General features: G+C 41.8%; 1 protein-coding gene across 1 annotated transcript in view; it reads left to right on the top strand.

Annotated features, from left to right (window-relative positions):
• The first annotated feature begins 11,305 nt into the window (after positions 1-11,305).
• RALBP1 (ralA binding protein 1) overlaps positions 11,306-19,435 on the top strand; it is a 36,470-nt gene continuing 28,340 nt past the window's right edge. The window contains exon 1 of the mRNA XM_049830253.1: positions 11,306-11,496. The gene's annotated coding sequence lies outside the window, so the exon portion shown is untranslated. The remainder of the gene's footprint in view (positions 11,497-19,435) is intronic.

The following is a 19,435-nucleotide window of genomic DNA, read 5'->3' as shown; positions in this document are numbered from 1 at the left end:
TTTGACTGCTGCCTCATACTGACTTACAAAACTTAAGTCAATGATTGCATTAGTGTCCACATCTTTCTTCCTGTGAAAGGATGAGTCAAAAAAATCTTACATACTGTCAATCATTAATCTGATTATACAGACCACCCGATGTCTTAATGTCTTATTGGCACTGTTTGCCACTTCAGCATATGACTGGAAAAGTGAAAGCAATGCTGGAGACAATGTCCTAATGAACCAAACGGAGCCTGCCCTAAGCACCTGGCCAAGGGACATTAACCTAGCTGACAGCACACCCTGAGAGGTCACAAACCTGCTGGTGACAGAGTCAAAGCAGCTGACTTCCAGACAGGTAGTGCCTGAGCTCCTTTATAACGTCATGTTTTTTGAATGGGTACATGACTTGCCCTCAACTCAACCAGAGAAACAGGGAACTCAATATCCTTTCTGAAAACTCTGTATTATAATGCTGCACAGCAGCCCAAGAATTACTTGCACTTTGAGGTGTAACCAAAGTAATCCCCCATACTAGCACTGCAAGACAAAACGGCAGAGTGAAGGGCAAGGTTTAAAAGGTTCTTAAATACCTTCTCTAATATGCTGTTTGCACAGCGTGGAAGGCGGAATGCCAGTAGACAGACATCAGCTGCGAGGCCAAATTATTTCATTCAGAGGTAGCATGAGTTTGTTTTGAAGACATCATAGCACTACTAAAACTGTCAAGTGCGTGCTGCAACACTGAACTCAAGCAAGTTCTCAGTTCAAGAGACAATCTTACAAGAGCACTATCTTCCTTAAAACTATTCATCTAAGACCAATTCACAGTTCCATTTTTCATTTGGGGTTTTTGGTGTTGTGTTTTGCCTGATAAGCAGAATAGCACATTCTCTAAGTATTTTGAGACAGAATGTTACAGGGCAGGAAACAGTACTCAAGAAACGCGAGTTCTAGAGTTTGCAGTTCTTCCGCAATATTGTGAGAACATCTTTTATAAAAGACAGTCAAGAAATTCAGGTCAAATTAAAAGAACGCAAGTTTAAATGCATCATTCCTGAATTCTGACTTTATAGAACATATCTTTATACTAAGCATGGAAGACGACATCTCACTCCCCCACCCCTCTTTAAAATGTGCTCCAACCATTCATTTTGTCTTCCCAACATCTAAAAAAGAGTCCGTCATATAAATTTTTTTCCACTGATATTAAAAAAATCCTGTTTACTTCTAGCTTATGTTAGTGTTGCTTCTATTACTAGATTTCCATTATGAAAAGTAAGTTACTGAACGGTAAAGGTTAGCATATTCAGAAAAAAATTGTGAAAAAGTAAGCCATCTTCACTCACGGCTTACTTTGTTCTTTCCAAGATAATTTCAACATTTAGTCAGGACTCCTGCACAGACAAAGGTATTAAAAAAAAAATCAATACTTTATATCCACATGTAAGAATTCCAAATATCCCATTTAGGCAGTCTACCTTGGTCTAGTTTTTTCCTCTATCTTCTGAAGGTGAGTTTAAGCATCTACATCTGATTAATAAAAAATTCATATGATTATGCATATAAGCAAAAAATTTGGCATACATATACATTACACTGAAATGTATTCTCTAGCTTTACTCTGAAAAACCACTGGCGGTTTTTGCATTTTCACATGGAAAAAAGCCTTTATGAATGCTTCAATAAGCATCTATGTCACTAGTATTCCAAGGTTAAAATTTTATACTCATTTTACAAAGGTCAAAGAGCAACACAGCCTACCTAGAGGAGGATCTGTGACTGTTAAACAAAAGTGATGATCTTTAAGGTATGAAAGATATTCCTTCTTTAACTTCACCTTTAGGCAACGACACATTTAACAGAACATAGTGAAACAGATACTTTTTCTTCAATAGATTCGGATTACATATGAAACAAAGCAACACACTTTGTAAAACTGGTATTATGTCTATTAGAGTAACACGTTTATAAGCATAAATTTTCCTTCTAAAACTTTGCTTTCTATTCCTCACTTGCTATAACAGAATCCACATTTGGTCTATTTTAAAATATTTTTGAAACGTTTGGATTTTTTTAATCAAGATTTAAACTCTTTATTATAAATCTGGAGTGAAAATGTCCTGACATGATAAAAAAAGGTTAGAGGACAGACAAACCAATTCTATACCCAGTTGTGTTGATGAGGCTCTTGGATGGAGAAACTCCTGACACATTTGGCTGTTGTATATAAAAAAACCTGTGACACAGAGGTGGTAGAGAAGTGAGAATATGATATGGAAAACTATTTTTAGACTGCGGCAGAAATACTGAAGCATACAGTATAAAAGAATCACAAAATGAAGGAATGAACATGAGCTAATTGCTTTACAGTTTGATCATACGGTGGTTAATTAAGGACTGTCTTGGGAACAAGATGTCCTCATCTACTGTGATCTAGCAGTTGAAGTTGTAATACCAGCTCCTTGGATTTCTTGCTACAGTATTTACCTGTTCAAGTGTCTATCTAAAAATTTTGCAGTCCCTATGTTGATTGGGAACGGCATGCCAGAATGCTACCTCTAGTCAGGTAGCCCAAGACTGTGGTCTGCTTTTGGCTAGGTTCATATGTGAGAGCTTAAATTTTATCCTTGTTTGCATCACTTGAAAAGCTTTGCAAGATATTCGGCCACGTCTCAAGGGAAGGTCAGAAACATAACTGCAGGCAGGTCACAAGCCTGATCTAAGCAGTTTTGGCAGAGCCCTGCGAATAAGGTCTCTTTAAACAAAGGCAGCTGGGAAACAGTCACAGGAACTCTTCCACCAGCTGAGGTATGGGGTTGCCACAAGCAGCAGGAATATCTGATAGTGACACTGCTGTTTCCGTAATGAACATCTAACTGCATCTCCAAACTAAATCCAGACAGAACTGTGATATCTGCTCTTAATTTCAATAAATGTTGAATTCACTCACGTTAGGTGGGCAAACTGTCAGCTTGTGTCAGCCTTTCCAGCTCCCTGTAGAGTGAGGTTCAGCTCTCAAGAGGTAGCCGAAAAGCTTTCCAACAAACAATTTTTCTGGAAAAGAAAGATGGCTAAAAAGTAAATTTTCCATGGCAATGGGTCGATTTTAATTTTTTTATTTTGTTAGAATGCTTAAAATTAGAATGCAAGTTGACGATTTGAAAGGACCTGAATCAAATTGCATACAAGCAAGCTTAGTAGGGAAACTCTTCCAGCTGAGCCAAGTGCTCATTAAGCTGAATCGACAGTTTAATTTGTGGTGTAGTGACAGGCCATTCGGCCTGGTCATGCTGTTTGCTTGCCTGCGAACTGTGATAAGTCAAAAGACAGTTAGAAAATACTGACATACAAAGCATAAACGTCTGCAAACTAGGCGCCTGCAAGTATTGCAGGAAATGAAAATGGCATATTGTGCAAAATGATAGAATGGGCCTGTTTTTTTACACTATCAGAATTAAACAAAAGAAACATCTTATTCTTGCGATGTGATGAGCATGAACCATGAAGGATCAATGTAGTCTTACGGGTGTGACTGTGTTGGGATGTTGGAGACCGTAACTTTGCTCCGCTATGCTCTGCATTACCATGTCATGTGGAGTTATTTCTGCTGCTTTGCTCTTCCTTGGTAGTTAGAACAGATGTCCAGCACAAATGGTGCCTACTAGTGGTGGGGGCCTCTGGTTGTTTCCAAACAACAGATAATAATCACTAGATGTAGGATTTGTTAAAGCTTTAAAATCATTCCTTGCTTTTTCTGAATGAGCATGTGCAGGATCATAAACTTTCCCAGGCATTCTCTGTTCTCGAGTAACTACTTAATTTTTGCAGTCTACAGATCAGGACCTACTAAATTTTTACATACAAAATTTGGAAAATAGCTTGGAGTGCTGCACACTGAAACTTCCCCAGGATGTTAGGGGAATAAAAATAGATACATGTTTTTGTTTGTTGTTTTTTGGGGTGTTTTCCTCCCCCACAATTAGGGCTGTATGCTTTAATATGTTTTATTTGGGAGTAGTGGTGCCAGATCAATTTTGTGTCAAATGTTATTAACCTATAACTACAAGAGGCCTCTGATCTGCTACCTAACCCCAACAGCCAGGATTGTCACGATGCTTTCCTACTCCTAAATGGAAAATCAGTGGGCCAGTGCCCACTGACTCCTTCCATTGTGCTTGTCATGACCAGTCCTGACTTAAGCCAGTTCTTTTCATATAAAAACACACCTGAAGAACCCTGGAACGTGAAAGCTGTTTCAAAGCCACATATATAATAAGGGAAAATTTGAACTTTCTTAAATGAGAGGCAATTTTTTTTCCCCAAAGCTTTCCAAACTGTCCAAATTCTGCTCCCACTGAAATGAATAGGGGTCTTTCTTCAGTGGGAGCAGAACTGAACAAGCAGTAACACTTTGGCATATTCTGCCCCAAGCATTATGGACTGGGAGTATGCATATGCAATAATGTCAGAAAAATGGCTGAAAAACACATCTATACTGACTGACTTTTTTTTCCCCTTTTTCTTCTTTCCAATGGCATACGTGCCAAAACATCTCACCAAAGAGAAACCAGCAGTCTGCAGTGAGTCACCAATCAGCTAGTATGCAAAAATGAGCAACAGGCATAGGCACTATTTCTGCCCCATGCTGTGAAGAAATGCCGACTTATACACTAAGCACTTCATTAAAGATTTCATTTTAGGAAGGCAAGGAGAGGAATGCACAGTGTGATTTTATTTGGGAAAGAGATTGTCTACGATTTGTTTCTGTCTGTGGCCTCTAGGACTAGAAATAAGGCATCGGTTTACAACGGATGCTTCTTTGTGTTGTTCCTCTCAGTCTTAGGTCGGGGTTGGGTTTTGGCTCAGGTCAAAGCGTTCAGACGCCTGGAGATCGTGTGTTGTAATGCCACAAAGATCATGACCTAAAAATAGAGCATCTTTGTCCTGAGAGATACAGAAATGCGCACATGTATCCTGGTTTTTACAATATTGTTGAAGTGTTCTCTATGTGATCAGGCCCTGTAAAATAAGGAACATTGTGAGAGCAGAGGAAGCATATATGCCCAGAAAAGTAGCGAAAATGAAGTTATGGTTTGTTATGTATAGTGGGTTTATCTTCTTGCCTGCTGCTTTCCCAAGCAGCTGTCATTGGTGACATAGAGTATTCCCAGGAGAGAATCCCTACTGCCCTCAGTGAGCACAGTGGATGAGCCTGGGGTTAGCAGGTGGTTAAATCCTGTGGCAACTGCTGTAGTGCTAGGAAAAGGAAGAGCAAAGGAGCATACATCCACGAGAGAAAGGTGAACAGGAGAAAAGGACTGACTTTACACTTATAGATGGCTGTATAACAATAGCAAGTAAGCTATAAGAGTAGTTTTCAGCTTCCTGTAGGAAATCACACTCACACCCAGGGTCTGCTGCCTAACAGCAAGCATTTTTGGCTGAATAGTTTTTTCAGTCATGGATTCTCTCTGGATCGATTGGTGACAAGTGGTTTTTGTTTGAAATCTCACCGTACTTGCCTGCTGTCCCCATGAAACAGGTGTAGCCCAGCCAGCCCTGCAGTAAGGCCCTGCATGGGTGAGTGTACCTGAGCCGTGCCCCTGATGAATATGTACTCCAGTCTCAACACTGGCTGGTGTATGAAGGAACCTCGTCTCCTGTGCCTGGTACAGCTGACTGCCTGCTACTGAGCTTCTGTCAGCTCTCCCACATGCACATCAGCCTGTACAGGCTTAGCACGTATGTTTGAGAAAGAACAGAAAGTGCAGAAAATTAGCAGAATGACCTTTATTTTCTTTTCTGCTGAGAAAGACCTGTTCTGTGGGGCCTGCAGCCCAGGGAGCGAGCAGCTCTGTGCCACTGTGCCTTTGGCATCTGTCCAGGCTGGAGGAGGGCTGGGTCAGCAGAGACTCATGCAGCAGAGCTTCCCATCCAGGCAGCTGTTCCATAACAGCTGGCTGGACCATCTGATACCTTGTCAGCCTGTGCTGCTCTGCTTGTTAGTCCCCAGCCCTTGCTGCAGCTCTGTGTGCTGCCTGATCCCACAAGTGGTATTGCAGCAGCATCCTGTTGTTAGAAGAGATGAAATTTCCACCAGGGTGTAGGTTAGAGCATGCTTGGCGGTGTTACTTCCTTGGCAAAGTGGTTCCCCATGCACTGGTGACTTGAAGCTTTGCTCTGCCTTGCTGAGCTTCCTCTTTTTAACTTAATAAATACCATTAAACCATTACAGCCCGCCTTTCCTTCTTGATAGCAGCATGTTTGGACCCATAGAGTGTTTGTTCTCCACTAGGCGTGGTTAAACTCCTCCAGGTAAGCTCTCTCTGGTAACAGGCATCGCTGAAGAAACTGTTTTAAATGTCTTGTGTCTTGCTGAGGTTCAGTCTGAAGTGCTTGTCCTCTTGTGTGGTGTGCTGAGTCTGTCCAATTCACTTCATTTTTTTTGTGTTCACAAATGCAGATGATAGATGTTTAGTCTTAAGTGAGACCAGTAGGTAATTCAGTGGGGTGTTGAATTCGGCATTTTCAACATGATGTGAGTGCATTTCCCACAGGGAGTTCTGCCTTACCCCATCCTTGTTCTGCATGGGATAAAGATGCTACGTAATGCACATTGCTGTTGTTCCTGAGAGCACCTTGTCTGGTTTTGCTTTAATTGCATACTATTAACACTGCAGCCTTAAAATCGGTTTTAGCAAGAAAGTTCCAATCTCCAGCTGCAAGCTTTACACAAATACAGATAACTGATAAATGAGCACTATCATGGCAGCAAGTCAGGTCTTCTAAATCTTCTCTTTTTCTCTTTGTTTTTTATTTTTTCCTTTAATTATTTTTAAGACTTGAGTTACAGCTAAGGCAGTTTCCCATCTGCTATGTCAGACTTGTGTTCTGTTACGTGGCACCTTGTGCTCTACGCGCCATTCCTTCTTGCATGACAGAGGCAGAGAAATAAGACTACTTGTGCTCTGCAGGCCTGCAAAATAGGGTAGACTGTCTGTGTGAGTCAGCACAGGCAGGACACAGGAACAACCACAAAATCATGGATGAAATGCAAAGAGTAAATTTATTTTCATTACATTGCCAACCAGGGGATCCCTGAAGCAGCGTGCAGGCAGAGGCACACAAGCGGGGACGCAGACACCTTGGAGCCCAGCCCATGCTAGAAGATCACTGAACCTGCTGGTTTTGCTTGTTTATCAGGGAATTTGCGCAGGCGCAGTTTACTACTGTGCTTTGATCTTTCCCACAACAGGGCAGGAATCTCAAGCATGTTTGATAGATGCCTCTGAGTCTACCACAGGCCAATGTTATCTGAACACAGATGTTCTACTTGTCCAACACACACGGCCAAGAAACAATTTGAATGCTATATATTTTTCTACACCCCAGCTGCAAGTTACTTGAGCCTGCTTACAATCCTCCTCGCTAATCTTCTGGGTTTTTTCCCCACAATGGGGGTCCAACAGCAACATCTCAGTTTTATATAAAATACTAAAAACTGTGAACAGTCATTAAAAAGAGTTAAAACCAGAAAACATTTCTGTTGAAATATATAAAAACACGCATGAAGATTCACAGAGAAAGCTCTATGGACGTATTTAATGTTTATGACCTAGAAAAAAGAAAATTTCACATTTATAATGCCAGCTTTCCCTTGAATTTTGAATTTGCAACATTGCCATATAACCTCTGTATTTCACCCCAAGAGAAATGATTCTGAATACAAGTATTCATGTATTTGTTACATAAATGCCAAGGCAAAACAATTAAAAGCTCAGTAACACCACACATCCCCTAAAATCTTACCCCATTTGTTGGGCAGTTCTGGAGTTCCAGCCTGCTGGATCTGCCTCAAAATCTGTTCAGCAGCACAAGCGGGAGTGGCCAGAGGCAGCAGGATGCTTCTAGGATCACCCAGCAGACAGGCAACACGGTCAGTTACAGACCATCTCTCCATCGGGTTTACAACACGCCAAGCCAAAATGCTTCCAATGACAGAAAGCAATTATACCTTAAATCTGGCGGTCAGTGAGAATAAAGGCATATCATTGTTTGCATCCAGTTATGCAAAATACAGATTGCCCAGGTGTGGGGTTTTTATCTTTTTCTGTCCTTTTCCTCTCTAGACTCACTCACCAAGTTCTTTATAATCCCCATTGTGGTTTAACCCCAGCCATCAACTAAGCACCACGCAGCTGCTCACTCACTTCTGCCCCCCCAGTGGGATGGGGCAGAAAATCATGAAAAGAAGTAGAAGTCATGGGTTGAGATAAGAATGGTTTAATAGAACAGAAAAGAGGAAACTAATAATGATAACACTAATAAAATGATAGGAGTAATAACAAAAGGATTGAAATATACAAATGACGCACAGTGCAATTGCTCACCACCTGCTGATAGATGCCCAGTTAGTCCCCGAGTGGTGATCCCCCACTCCCCTCATTTTATATACTAGATGTGACATCCCATGGTATGGAATACCCCTTCGGCCAATTTGTGTCAGCTGCCCTGGCTGTGTCCCCTTCCAACTTCTTGTGCCCCTCCAGCCTTCTTGTTGGCTGGGCATGAGAAGCTGAAAAATCCTTGACCTTAGACTGAACATCACTTAGCAACAACTGAAAACATCAGTGTGTTATCAACATTATTTTCATACCAAAGTCAAAAATGTAGCACTGTACCAGCTACTAGGAAGACAACTAACTCTATCCCAGCTGAAACCAGGACAATCCCTCAGCAAGGGTAGAAATTTGACCATCATGTGTGCTGTAGGCAGTCCAAACTGCATGTTCCTCCCCTCCCAAGTTCTTCATATTAAGTGATTTAACTACAGTAAGCACAGATTTGCCACATGCTCTTGGCATGACATCTTTCAGCAAGTAAGTACATCATTAAAATTTGTGCTACTGACATAGGAAAACATACTTAGATACAAAACATTGCAAGGAAATAAGCAAATCCCTTTCAGACAAATCTATCTAAGATGTAAGGCTGGCAAGACCCAAATTTTTCTTATATCCTTTCGTTGCTTAAGTATTTTTAAACTTTTTTCTTACTGCAAAGATGTTGGAAGGTGTGACTCCACAGTAGTGCTCGTGGGAGCTCTATAGGCAGAGTTCAGTATCATACAGCTCTCTTCTGCTGTATGGTACGTCTTACAAATAACATACTTCCCCCCCCCCCCCCGAAAGCATTAAGTAATCTACTTCTGGGCTTTCCTTTGTATATTCAGGCTTTCATTGTTTCATGTGTGTTTCTGTATGTGGCCAACCAACTTCTTTACTAAGCTACACCTCTTTATGACTGCTGTTTATTCCTTTATTGCTCATGAGAATTACGTGGTGTGTCTAAAGCTATCCCCAGAATAGGACAGCCCACGTAGACTCTCATCTCTCCCAGACAAACTCAACCCCAGAACTGGCTTTCTTTAAATAGTGGTATAACTGAGAGGGAATGGGAAGGAATTATTCATTCATTAACACAGCAATGCCTTCTCCCCCCCCCTCTTTTTTTTGAAAAAAATGCTTTCTATAGCTCCCCTATTATTACATTTATGAGGCTCAGGTACCTCAGCAAGACTGATTTTTCAAAGCAGAGAGCTTGCCCCCTCAGACACACCTCAAGCCACGGTAAGTTTTGTAAGTCATCCAAATGTATTTCACATGCCAGTAAATTGGTGTAGTCTGCATCACACAATCACTTGTCTTCAAAAAATGGGAGAAGATTCATTCCAGGTTCATTAGCTGATGGGCCCATTGTGTGTGAATTTGTGTTGGCAACAGCCTCTGATAATACTTACTCTTCAGAGTTGAGAGCCTCTGGCAAGAGTCACTTCAAACGGAGATCCTCACAGGCAATCATCTCAAATTACTACGGGATGTTACCGAAGTAACCTTTCTCTCTCCTTTTGCCAGAAGTAACACAGCCTTCGTATAACAAAATATCAGCTGCAACGTTAAATAAACTAGCAAGCTTTTGTTGTTAATCTGTTTCTTCTGGAGGGGATGAGGTAAGTTGAAAGTTGCATGGTTATGTAACATTTTGTAGAGACAGTATCTCTGTGCTCTAACACTAATTGTGCTCCAACACTAATCGGAGTATTTACAACCCTCCCTTTTGTATTCTGTACTGAATAGCACAAATTCCTGTGTGGGACCATTACTGCAGGAGGTTGCACAAAGAGCCCATTTGATAGGGACTAAGCAGCACTGAATCTCAAGTGAATAAATGAAGCAGGTGGCATGCTGCCACAGTATTAACGTGCCCAACAGCCGAGGGATTATCTTTAAGGCTGTGGGAACGCATTGGTCTGCTTCTTACTGGAACAAATTCCCTTGTTGATGAGGAATCCTGAAAAAGATTCAAATGATGCAGGTGCTTAACATAACAGAAGCTTGCATTGTAAGAGACAGAATACAAAATTCCTTTTAACATCACTGTAAACAGGGTGCATGTTGAGACGGAGATGTTTCTTGGCACAGGTCGCCTCAAGTCGCATCCAGACCGTTTCTCCATTTCTTGTTTTCCAGAGAGTCACAGAGACAAGCGGGTAACGACTCAAGGTCGGATTCGTTATAAAGCAAGGTAAAGCTGAAGTCAGCGGCTGCTCCTCTGTGAGCTGCAAACGCGGAGGTCGGTAGCAACGTTATTCGGAAGGCAGGCAAGATGCAAACCCCTACAAAGCTGTGGCACTTCTTACGCTGGTATTAACGGCTTTTGATGCTTGCCGACTTCCCACTGTCACAAATTTCACCTCACAACGCTTAGCTTAGTCATTCGCTGCTTTAGTCGCTGCTAACGCTTACATTTCCTCGTAAGCCTGCCCCAAGGAGCCATCAGGTCGCTGCCCGTCAGCCCTCAGCTACTTCAGGAAACCTCCCCAAGTTCTATTCACTGGTTATCTCCCCGCCGGGAGGTCACTCGCTGAAGCAGGAGGGGCACGGGTCCCCACAGGCGGCCCCAGCTGCCGCCAGCGCGCCTCAGACCTCACCTCCCGCACTAACCTCCACCCAAGGAGGTGGGTGGAGGATCAACAAGATCCGCCACCACCCCGGGCCTGGGGACTTAAAAACCGGCGGGCGAGGGAACCGGCGAGCAGCGGCTCTGGCCGTCCCCCTCCCGGCCCGCCCGGCGCTGGGAGTTGTAGTCCGGAAGCACCCCTGCCGGCAAGGCGCCGCCGAGGAACCAAAATGCCCGGCGTGCACCGCGCGGGGGACCCGTCTCCTCCGCCCCGCCTCTCCGCCCCTCAGGCCGCCGCGCGTGCGCAGAGCCCCTCTCCTCGCCGGCCGCCGAGCGCAGGCGCTTCCCGCCCCCGGCCGCCCCGAGACCGCGGAGCCAGGCGGCGGCGCCTGCGCGGTGGCGAGCTCGCGCCGCTCCTCGGCCGTCCTTGCGAGCCGGGAGGCGGCGGGAGGCGGCATGGGGCGCGAGGCGGGGCCCTGCGCGTGAGGCCGGGGCCGGGGCCGGGGCCAGGGCCGAGGCGGAGCCGCCGCGCCGGCGAGCGGGACCCCAACGGTGAGTGCTGGCAGGCGGGGTGTCTGTGTGTGTGTGTGTCTGTGTGTGTGTCTGTGTGTCTCCGGCCCGGCTCCCCCGCCGTTCCCGATGAGGAGCGCGGAGGTCGCTTCCGGGTCTGGCGGGGGGAGGGGGTGGGGATAACGGTCGGCGGAGAGCCGTCCCCGCGCTCCCCCCCCCCCCCCCCCCCCGCCGCGGCTGCCGGGCGGGGGAGGGGCGAAGCCGTTGGGGTCCCCGCCCCCCTTCTCTCCCCTCCCCTTCAGCCGGCCCGGGGCGCAGCCGGCCCCCGCGGGGGGATCCGCTCGGTCTCCCCGGTGGGGATCAGCCCCCCTCCGGCGGCGGGGCGGCCGGCCGGCCGGCCTGCCTCGGAGGAGGAGGAGGAGGAGGAGGAGGAGGCGGCGCGGGGGGTGCCGCGCTGGGGACAGGCCGCGCGTCCTAGCGGCGGCTTCTTCGTCGGGCTGCCCGCGGCGGGGTGGGACGTGACCCGGCCCGTGTGCGGGCGGCCCGGTCGTCCCTCCTGCCCCTAGGGACACTGGCGTCGTGCGCCTCAGGGTGGGCGCCGGGCTCCTTGCGCACCCGCTTTTCTTAAGCGTTTCTGCACTCTGAACCGTGCGGGGTTCACCGTAGCTCCGGCTCCGATGAGAGGTGTGCTGAGCTATGGGCTAGCTTTCTGTGAGGTTATTTCGGGGTTTGTTGGGTTTTTTTCTGGGGGGGTGGGCGGAGACGTCGGGTTTTCTTACTCGTTTACCTTCACCCAGAAGTCACATCTTAAAAACCGGAAAACTCTTACCATTATTGCAGTTTTTCTGCATCTGGTATGTTTAACAGATTCTAAGGATGCTATGGTTTCTACCAAATAACCTTGTTTGTAAAGCCTGTGTTGCCGTTCATCATATGCCAGCGTGTGATGTATGAGTAAATAAGCATATCTTACTTTTAAGTTCTTATGTATGTTAAAACATATGACAAGGAGAATGCCAGCAATCCACGTTGATTGTTTGAAAGTATCTGTTCGCGAGAATGGCGTGGTTTGGATTCCACCACTGCCCCCTCCGCTGCCCCAGTGTCCCTGAGGTTAATGGTCATCTGTAATGAGCAATAATAAGAAAAAATAATAGGCGAAGGCCTTTTCACCAGCTGCATAAACCAGATGGATTTATGTAAATCTCTTGTTCCAGCACAGCAAAACAGCCATAATTGCATTCTTACACCTATTTCTCATCTGGAAAGCTCTTGAAGTGCTTCCCGTGCATGTTCGGCACTGCTATAATGGCACCCGTTCAAGGGTGGTGTTAAGGCTCTGTTGGATATGTTGCAGGGCTGTAACAGATGTGAATTTATTAGTGAGCGTAAAGAAAAATGGGAGAGAGATTCCTTAGATTTGGGTTTTGATGTCATTTGAGGTGTTGCATACAGCTTCCGATGAATGATGCCGTACGGCTTCTTCAGTCCATCTATAGTTACACAGTTGGTGTGACACATAATTTTGAGGGGCTCTTTTCTACAAAGAAGTAAACCAGAAATTAAAAAATCTTCCAGACTGTTGTGGGTTTGAGTGTTTACTACTTCTAAGTGTTTGTAATTTACTAAGTCCCTTGCTGTAATGTTCTAGGTAGCTAGGTCAAAAATACGGTGTTTATTACAGAGAAGCAGGGAACTCTACATTCCCTGTTCTAGTGATCTCATTTCTAACTTTGAGAAAATAAGTTGTGTTCTTTAGTCTTCCCACATCTCAAATAGAAGATAGGAATAGCTGCCTCAAAACTTTAATACTCCAGGTGGAACTCTGGCATTGTTCTGTCTTAGTTAAGGTTTATTCAGGTGTGGGAGGGCATGTTTTGTGTTTTGGTTTGGTTTGGGTTTTTTTTCCTCCCAAAATAAGGGTTTCACTGTAAAACTCCTGGTGTCATTGTTGTTATACAGGGAAGAAAGTTTTTCTGTAGAGTAGCTTATTTCCATTTCTATGTATGTATGTCTATACCAGAATATGTTGTCTTGGTATTACAATAACTGCGTTCTTGCTTCAGAGCTGCATGGCTTAATTCTGTGTGTGTAGTTTAACCAAAACTGATGTGCGTATGCACTGTATCTAACACTGCGCTTCTGATCTCAGTTGTACCTTTTAGGCACTTCCCTAATATGTTTTAGCTGTATAGTCTTACAGAAAAGTTCTGAATAGTTTCTGAGTAAACACTGCTGTTTCTTACAAGCTCTTTTTAGACTAATATGGAAGATGCTGCTGTTTAGCAATACATACCAACAAAAGCAAATCTACTTTCCTTCTGTAAAGCTTGGTGTCACGTAGCTGGCCTCAAAATGCCAAAATATAGTACAACATTTATCTTCAGTTTCTTATATGTCTAGTATAATCTACTAAGCTTTTCTCTGAACTAATGCATCTGATTATTTTGAATCTGTGAATGATTTGCTACCCTTAAAACTAGTCATGGTTTGCCATGTGCCTGCTTCAGATTTTCACCTAAAGCATTCATCAGCTCTTTCTGCTGTTCACCTGAGCCTCATGGACCATGGTTTTCAAATTGTTGCTCAAAAAAATAATAATAATAAAAAAACAAAAATCAAATGAGCCCCATAGTTGGGCTGGAAGTAGCATGTGGGAGACTTGCACTTAGACTGCATCCCCAGACATGGTGGTGTTGAGAGGTGATTGCTGTCCAAATAATAATTATGTCTTCTGCCTGCCATGGCCGAAACTGGAAGGATTTTTCTTTAGGCCCAAGTAAGGAGTGGCGATCCAGTAAGTAGACTCATGCAACACTCATCTCAAATATATCCAAAGATATTATAGTTTATTCTGTCCTGTTACTCGAAGATAAGGTACTAGGAAAAAAATATTTTATTTAGGTTTCACCAATAAAGTGCTGTGACAATTTTGAACTAGGAGGGAAGAATTTGTGAAAAAGCTAAATACAAAGTACAGTGGCTTCAGTGGGTAAAGTAATTTATTAAGAGGGTGAAAAACAAAGTTAATACCTAAACAAAATATGTCTGACCAAAAATATTTGGGAAATATAACTGGGGTCCTTAGTGTTGTTTATTATTAGTTGTGCATTGAAAAAGCAGAAGGCATCTTTTTTTCTTGTCTAATCTATGAATTTCAAGTATGAGTGGGAGACTGAGATCTACCGATTCGAAAACATGAGATCACAATGTAGGAGCGATCAGTTCACTACCTACAAGTAGTATATCCTATGGTAAGTAAACAAGATGTATTTAAATAGAGAGCATGGTTTGGTATTTTTCCCTTGTGTAGCATCTATAATACTAAGTAAACAAAAGTACAAATAATGAACATGTCCCAGTTTCTTCCAGAAGCAGCTTGGCATAGCATCCTGACTAAAAAATAGCAGCTAATTATTTAATAAACACGGAATTTTATAATAATAAAGATAAATAAAGAAAAAGTGCTCACTAGTTGCTAAAACAATAATAATGTGAATTTGAATTAGTGAGTTGTTTAATAGCATGAATTAATGTGGCATGTAGCCCAGTTTAAAAAAAACTTTACTGGAGAAAAGGTTATATTTAGTTTTAAATAATCAAATTCAGTATTGCACAGAATTAAATAATGCAATTTTTCTGATATAATAATAACTGAAGAGTGTAATGTATGTCACTTCATCCTCATTGGTGTGCCCTAAATTGTTAATAGTTTGTCATCTGTCCGTTTGTTTTCAGTGCTGGGAAGATATGTAGAAAAATAAACCTTAAGCAATCAAAGCAACTATAAAATTTCTTTAAAAGAAGGTCTGTGATCCTTGGTGTTGCAGATTAATTTACGGCATGACCTTGTAGGCTATCCCTGGCTTGCTTCCATCCAGACTACTGTCTTTCCTGGAGGAAGCAGGGAGTAGCTTAATGATTCTTGCCAGCTACAGCCCAACATGAAGCACTGGGAAGACCTTGACTAAGTGTGCAGAGATGCACTATTTTAGCTTACTGGGGATATGCTTTTTCATAAGAGTAGGTGCTGCCCTCTACTTCAGTGCAATTGAAGGGGCAGCTTTGCAACTAGCAAGAGCAGATTTCTCATTGCCACACTGCCTTCTTTATTCTCCTTCTTGCTCACAAGGAACTGAGCTTTTTTAGACTGGCTATTTTGGTCTCTAGAGGCACACAAGGGAAGAGAGGGATGAGTGATGGCTGCTTGCATGAGGTGGGAGGGGGCCAGATGGCTGCTGTAGAGGAATAGTGATGAGGGAGTGTTTGGTGGTAAGGTTTGACATTCCAAATCAGAACGTAAGTTTGGACCAGACTGGAAATTATTTTAAGGAAAATAAATGTAATTTCATGTTGGTTCTTTTGTACATTTGCTAGCAGTGAATAACTCTTCACTGAGTCAATTCATATAGTTATGTATAGATAAAATGTATTTTTGTTTCATTTTTGTCCTCTGTAGTATGAAAATTTCACATGTTTCTATGATCTAGCTTAAGTCAGTGCACGAAGTTTACTTCCTGTTTTACAATTTCAGTAGGATCCCTGGGCTTTTATATTATGAGTAACTGAGCTTTGGGCTAAAAGACAGGCATCTGGCAGAAAGGAACTCTTGGGACTGAACACAGATCTCTGGTACTAGAGCTTGAGCTGGATACATGGTTTTTAAAAACACAATGTATGATGATAATACTGTTAACTTGACATTTGTGGAAAAAGAGCTATCACAGAGACAAAAACTGCAGCTTCTCTTTTTCATAAAAAAATTAGTAAGAATTCAGCAAGAACATCACTTCTTTTTAAAACCATACTAACTTTTTAAAATAGGAGTTACACCTAAGAGTTAGAAGCTATAATTTTAATGTTTTTTTTCTATAACAACTTTTGTGAAATTTAACATTTAACTTACCCTGGTAATTAGGCTTATTGCTAATTTTAACATTTCTAGCCTGTCCAGGTATGTTTTTTGAATATGAGTATCACCAGTCACAGTGCAGAATTTTTTTTGCATGTTGCAATGAAAATAAATTTTCACTGATTTTTATTAGCATGAATTATTACATTGAATGCTAAATGTAAATTCCAATGATAAGCATGCCAGCAATGAAACTCTCTCATTTCATGGTACGAGTAGTGTTTTTCTGTCGTGTTACTATGGAAGTCCATAATTCTTGGTTATTGTTTTCCTCTGTCCTATACACTGCTTTCACATACTTAACATTGAGTGTATTAATTTAATGTTTCCTGATGTAAGATAATTAAATTGGCAGATATTTTACTATATTTGTAATAATCTAACTCCAGTAGATTTTAATATTGTGAACCAAATGCTATATAAAAGCATAATGCTAACCTGTACAAAACTTAAAATACCTTTTTTTTTAATTGAATTCTAGGAGAAGTATTATCTGACACCCTCCTCTTTTAATTTTCAATTGTGGTGGCTTCAAAGGAGATGCTGTTCTTTTAAGATAGCCTAAAGAGCTTCTCATATTTGATGGGATTTTAAAAATTGATTTAATGGACTAAAAATGTAAGAGTTTAGGGAAAAGAAACCACAGAACCCAATTGATTGAATAGATTTACCCAGAAACCCCTTGGATTATTTCATTCTAGTGGTTTTAGATTTTCTTGTTCTTTAGATGTGTTAATCTTTACAAATTCTCTGAGTTTTCTTTGTGCTGGCCCCTTGTAAGCTAACCTTAGATACAGAGATCTTTTCCAGGTCATGCTTCTGAAGTTTTAATCCTGAAATTTGGGGTTGCAGTTCTCCAAAATTTATACAACTCATACCACTGGTGATTAGGTGTGTTTTTATCAGTCATGTTTTGAAAAGAATTTTAAAAGTTGTTGGAGGAAATGAAATGCAACTTTCCAGCTGAAAGAGGAAGCGATGAATATGTGGAGTTCTTGCTTTGTTGTCTAGATGGTTTGGTAAATTAATGTGACTGACATAGTAAGATGTAGCTCCAAATGCAAGTTCCTTGACAAAGATAGTTAAGAAGGACCAATTTTCTGGCAATGACTTATCACACACGTATCTTGGAATATGCCAAAATCTGTACACTCTACCAAAAACAATGGAGAAGTTGCATCGGTTGTTACCTGTAGTTCTCTTTTTGTGTGCTACAATTCTATATTTTGTTTGTTTTATGATAAAACTGGCTTACAGTTTTCTATTGTGGTTGGCTTCTTTTGGTTGCTAGTTCTTTAAAACTCTTTTCATAAGTCAGTTTTTAATATGCTATTTCAGTCAGGCTTTGAAGACATCTAAAAGTTACAAAATGTATATCACAGTATTTTGCAGTTAGTGTGTATCATTAGAATAGTCAGTTACAGATGCATATTTTTGACGGTTAATTACATCTTGTGGTTTTTAGTACTTAAGAGCAAGGATTTCGCCACTCTTAAAAATGCCTTATACCGACAGAGGCAGTTTATTTTCTTTTTGGGGTGGGGGGAGGACAATGGCACTATTTTGTCTTATGCATACTAGGGCTTCCATTAAACTACCTACACTAATTTTATTTAAAGTAGCATGGTTTTTCTTGTGTAGACAAAGCTATACAACAGCTTTGGGAATGGCAGTCAGAACTTGTTTGGTCCTGTGCTATCAGATACTGAACTTTTTTGCCAGCTGTGAAGCGTATGTATTTTTGGATTCTATTTGTGTTATTATTCAGTTCATTTTTGTTATATTTGGCAAGTAAATTGAAAACAGCAATCAGTGTGTATTTCATAAAGTATTTTTTTTAACAGTACTCTGAAGCCATAGGATCGCTGAAACTTACTGCAGTAGGTGCTACAGACTGAGCTGAAGCTTGTTTTAGAAAACATTTGTGAATTTAATTATAAATTCTCAGGATGTTTATACATTTTTCTAGAAAGCTGGTGTTTCATCTAAGTTTTCTTGTAAGGCTGTTTGGCTATGTAAATTGGCATAGAAGACAAATATTGTGAACTTGTGGATCCTGCTGCTGTTTCAGTCATAGGTAATTTAACTGATCAGTCTACCCCATAGTTGCTCCTGAAGATGCATTTGCTGGCTGTGGAGGCAGATTTCTGCTTCCCAGCCATTCACTGCAGAGAGGAACTGTGGAGACCAGCTGCTGCCCCAAGCTGAGTGGTGCCACACCTCGCCTTGAATGTATTTGTGAATGTTTTCAGTGTTCACATGCATGAGATTTTGCAACATCTCAGCCCTGGAGGTGGTGATGTTAATCTTAATTAATAATCTACTGATCTTATAAATGTTTAAATTGACTTTCCCCTTGGGTATTGAGTGAATCTGGGGCAGAGGTGGAAAACAGAATTTGTTAATCCCAACTCTACAGGTGGTACTGAAAAAAATAACTAAAACTTTAGAAATTTACAGAAAGGCTAAATACGTCATGTGGTCTTGATGAAGAGTTGTCATTTACATTGATGGGAATATGTCTGAAAAGAGGAGATGATGTAGTCCTTGTGCAGAAACTTACATACCGTGGTAAAAAAAAAAAAAGAAAAGATAATTATCTTTTACATACAGTGTGAGTTTGACAGGCATCAGCATCTATTCCAGCAGGTTGCACTGCTATAGACTTAACATGGATCAATAAAACTTATTTTGTTGGCATGGCTCAAAACAGATCTCCAAATGAAATAAGCTACATCAGAAGAAAATCTTTTGGTGCGTAAAACTTCATCTACAATAAGGCTTTGCTAAAAACTGCTGTGCTGGGAGCACAGAAACATTATAGTCCTATCTATTGTAGTTTAAGTTGTGAAAACGTTTGCATACAACCCAGTCTCCAATTGATTTTACTCAGTATGGACCCAACAAAACAACCAGTTTCTAGGTCAATAGCCACAGATGTTTGCTTGATAATATACAAGACTCTTTAAGCCAAAACCGAAGGTGCTACAGATAGACATAGTTATTAAATAATCACTAAAAATAGTCAGAGAAGCTGTTATATAAACAGTTTTTCTGGATCAAAGTCTT

Source organism: Accipiter gentilis, chromosome 27 (genome assembly GCF_929443795.1).
Source record: "Accipiter gentilis chromosome 27, bAccGen1.1, whole genome shotgun sequence".
Classification (NCBI taxonomy): domain Eukaryota; kingdom Metazoa; phylum Chordata; class Aves; order Accipitriformes; family Accipitridae; genus Astur; species Astur gentilis.
The sequence above is the reverse complement of the archived record's forward strand: the minus strand, read 5'-3'. Positions and strand labels throughout refer to the sequence as shown.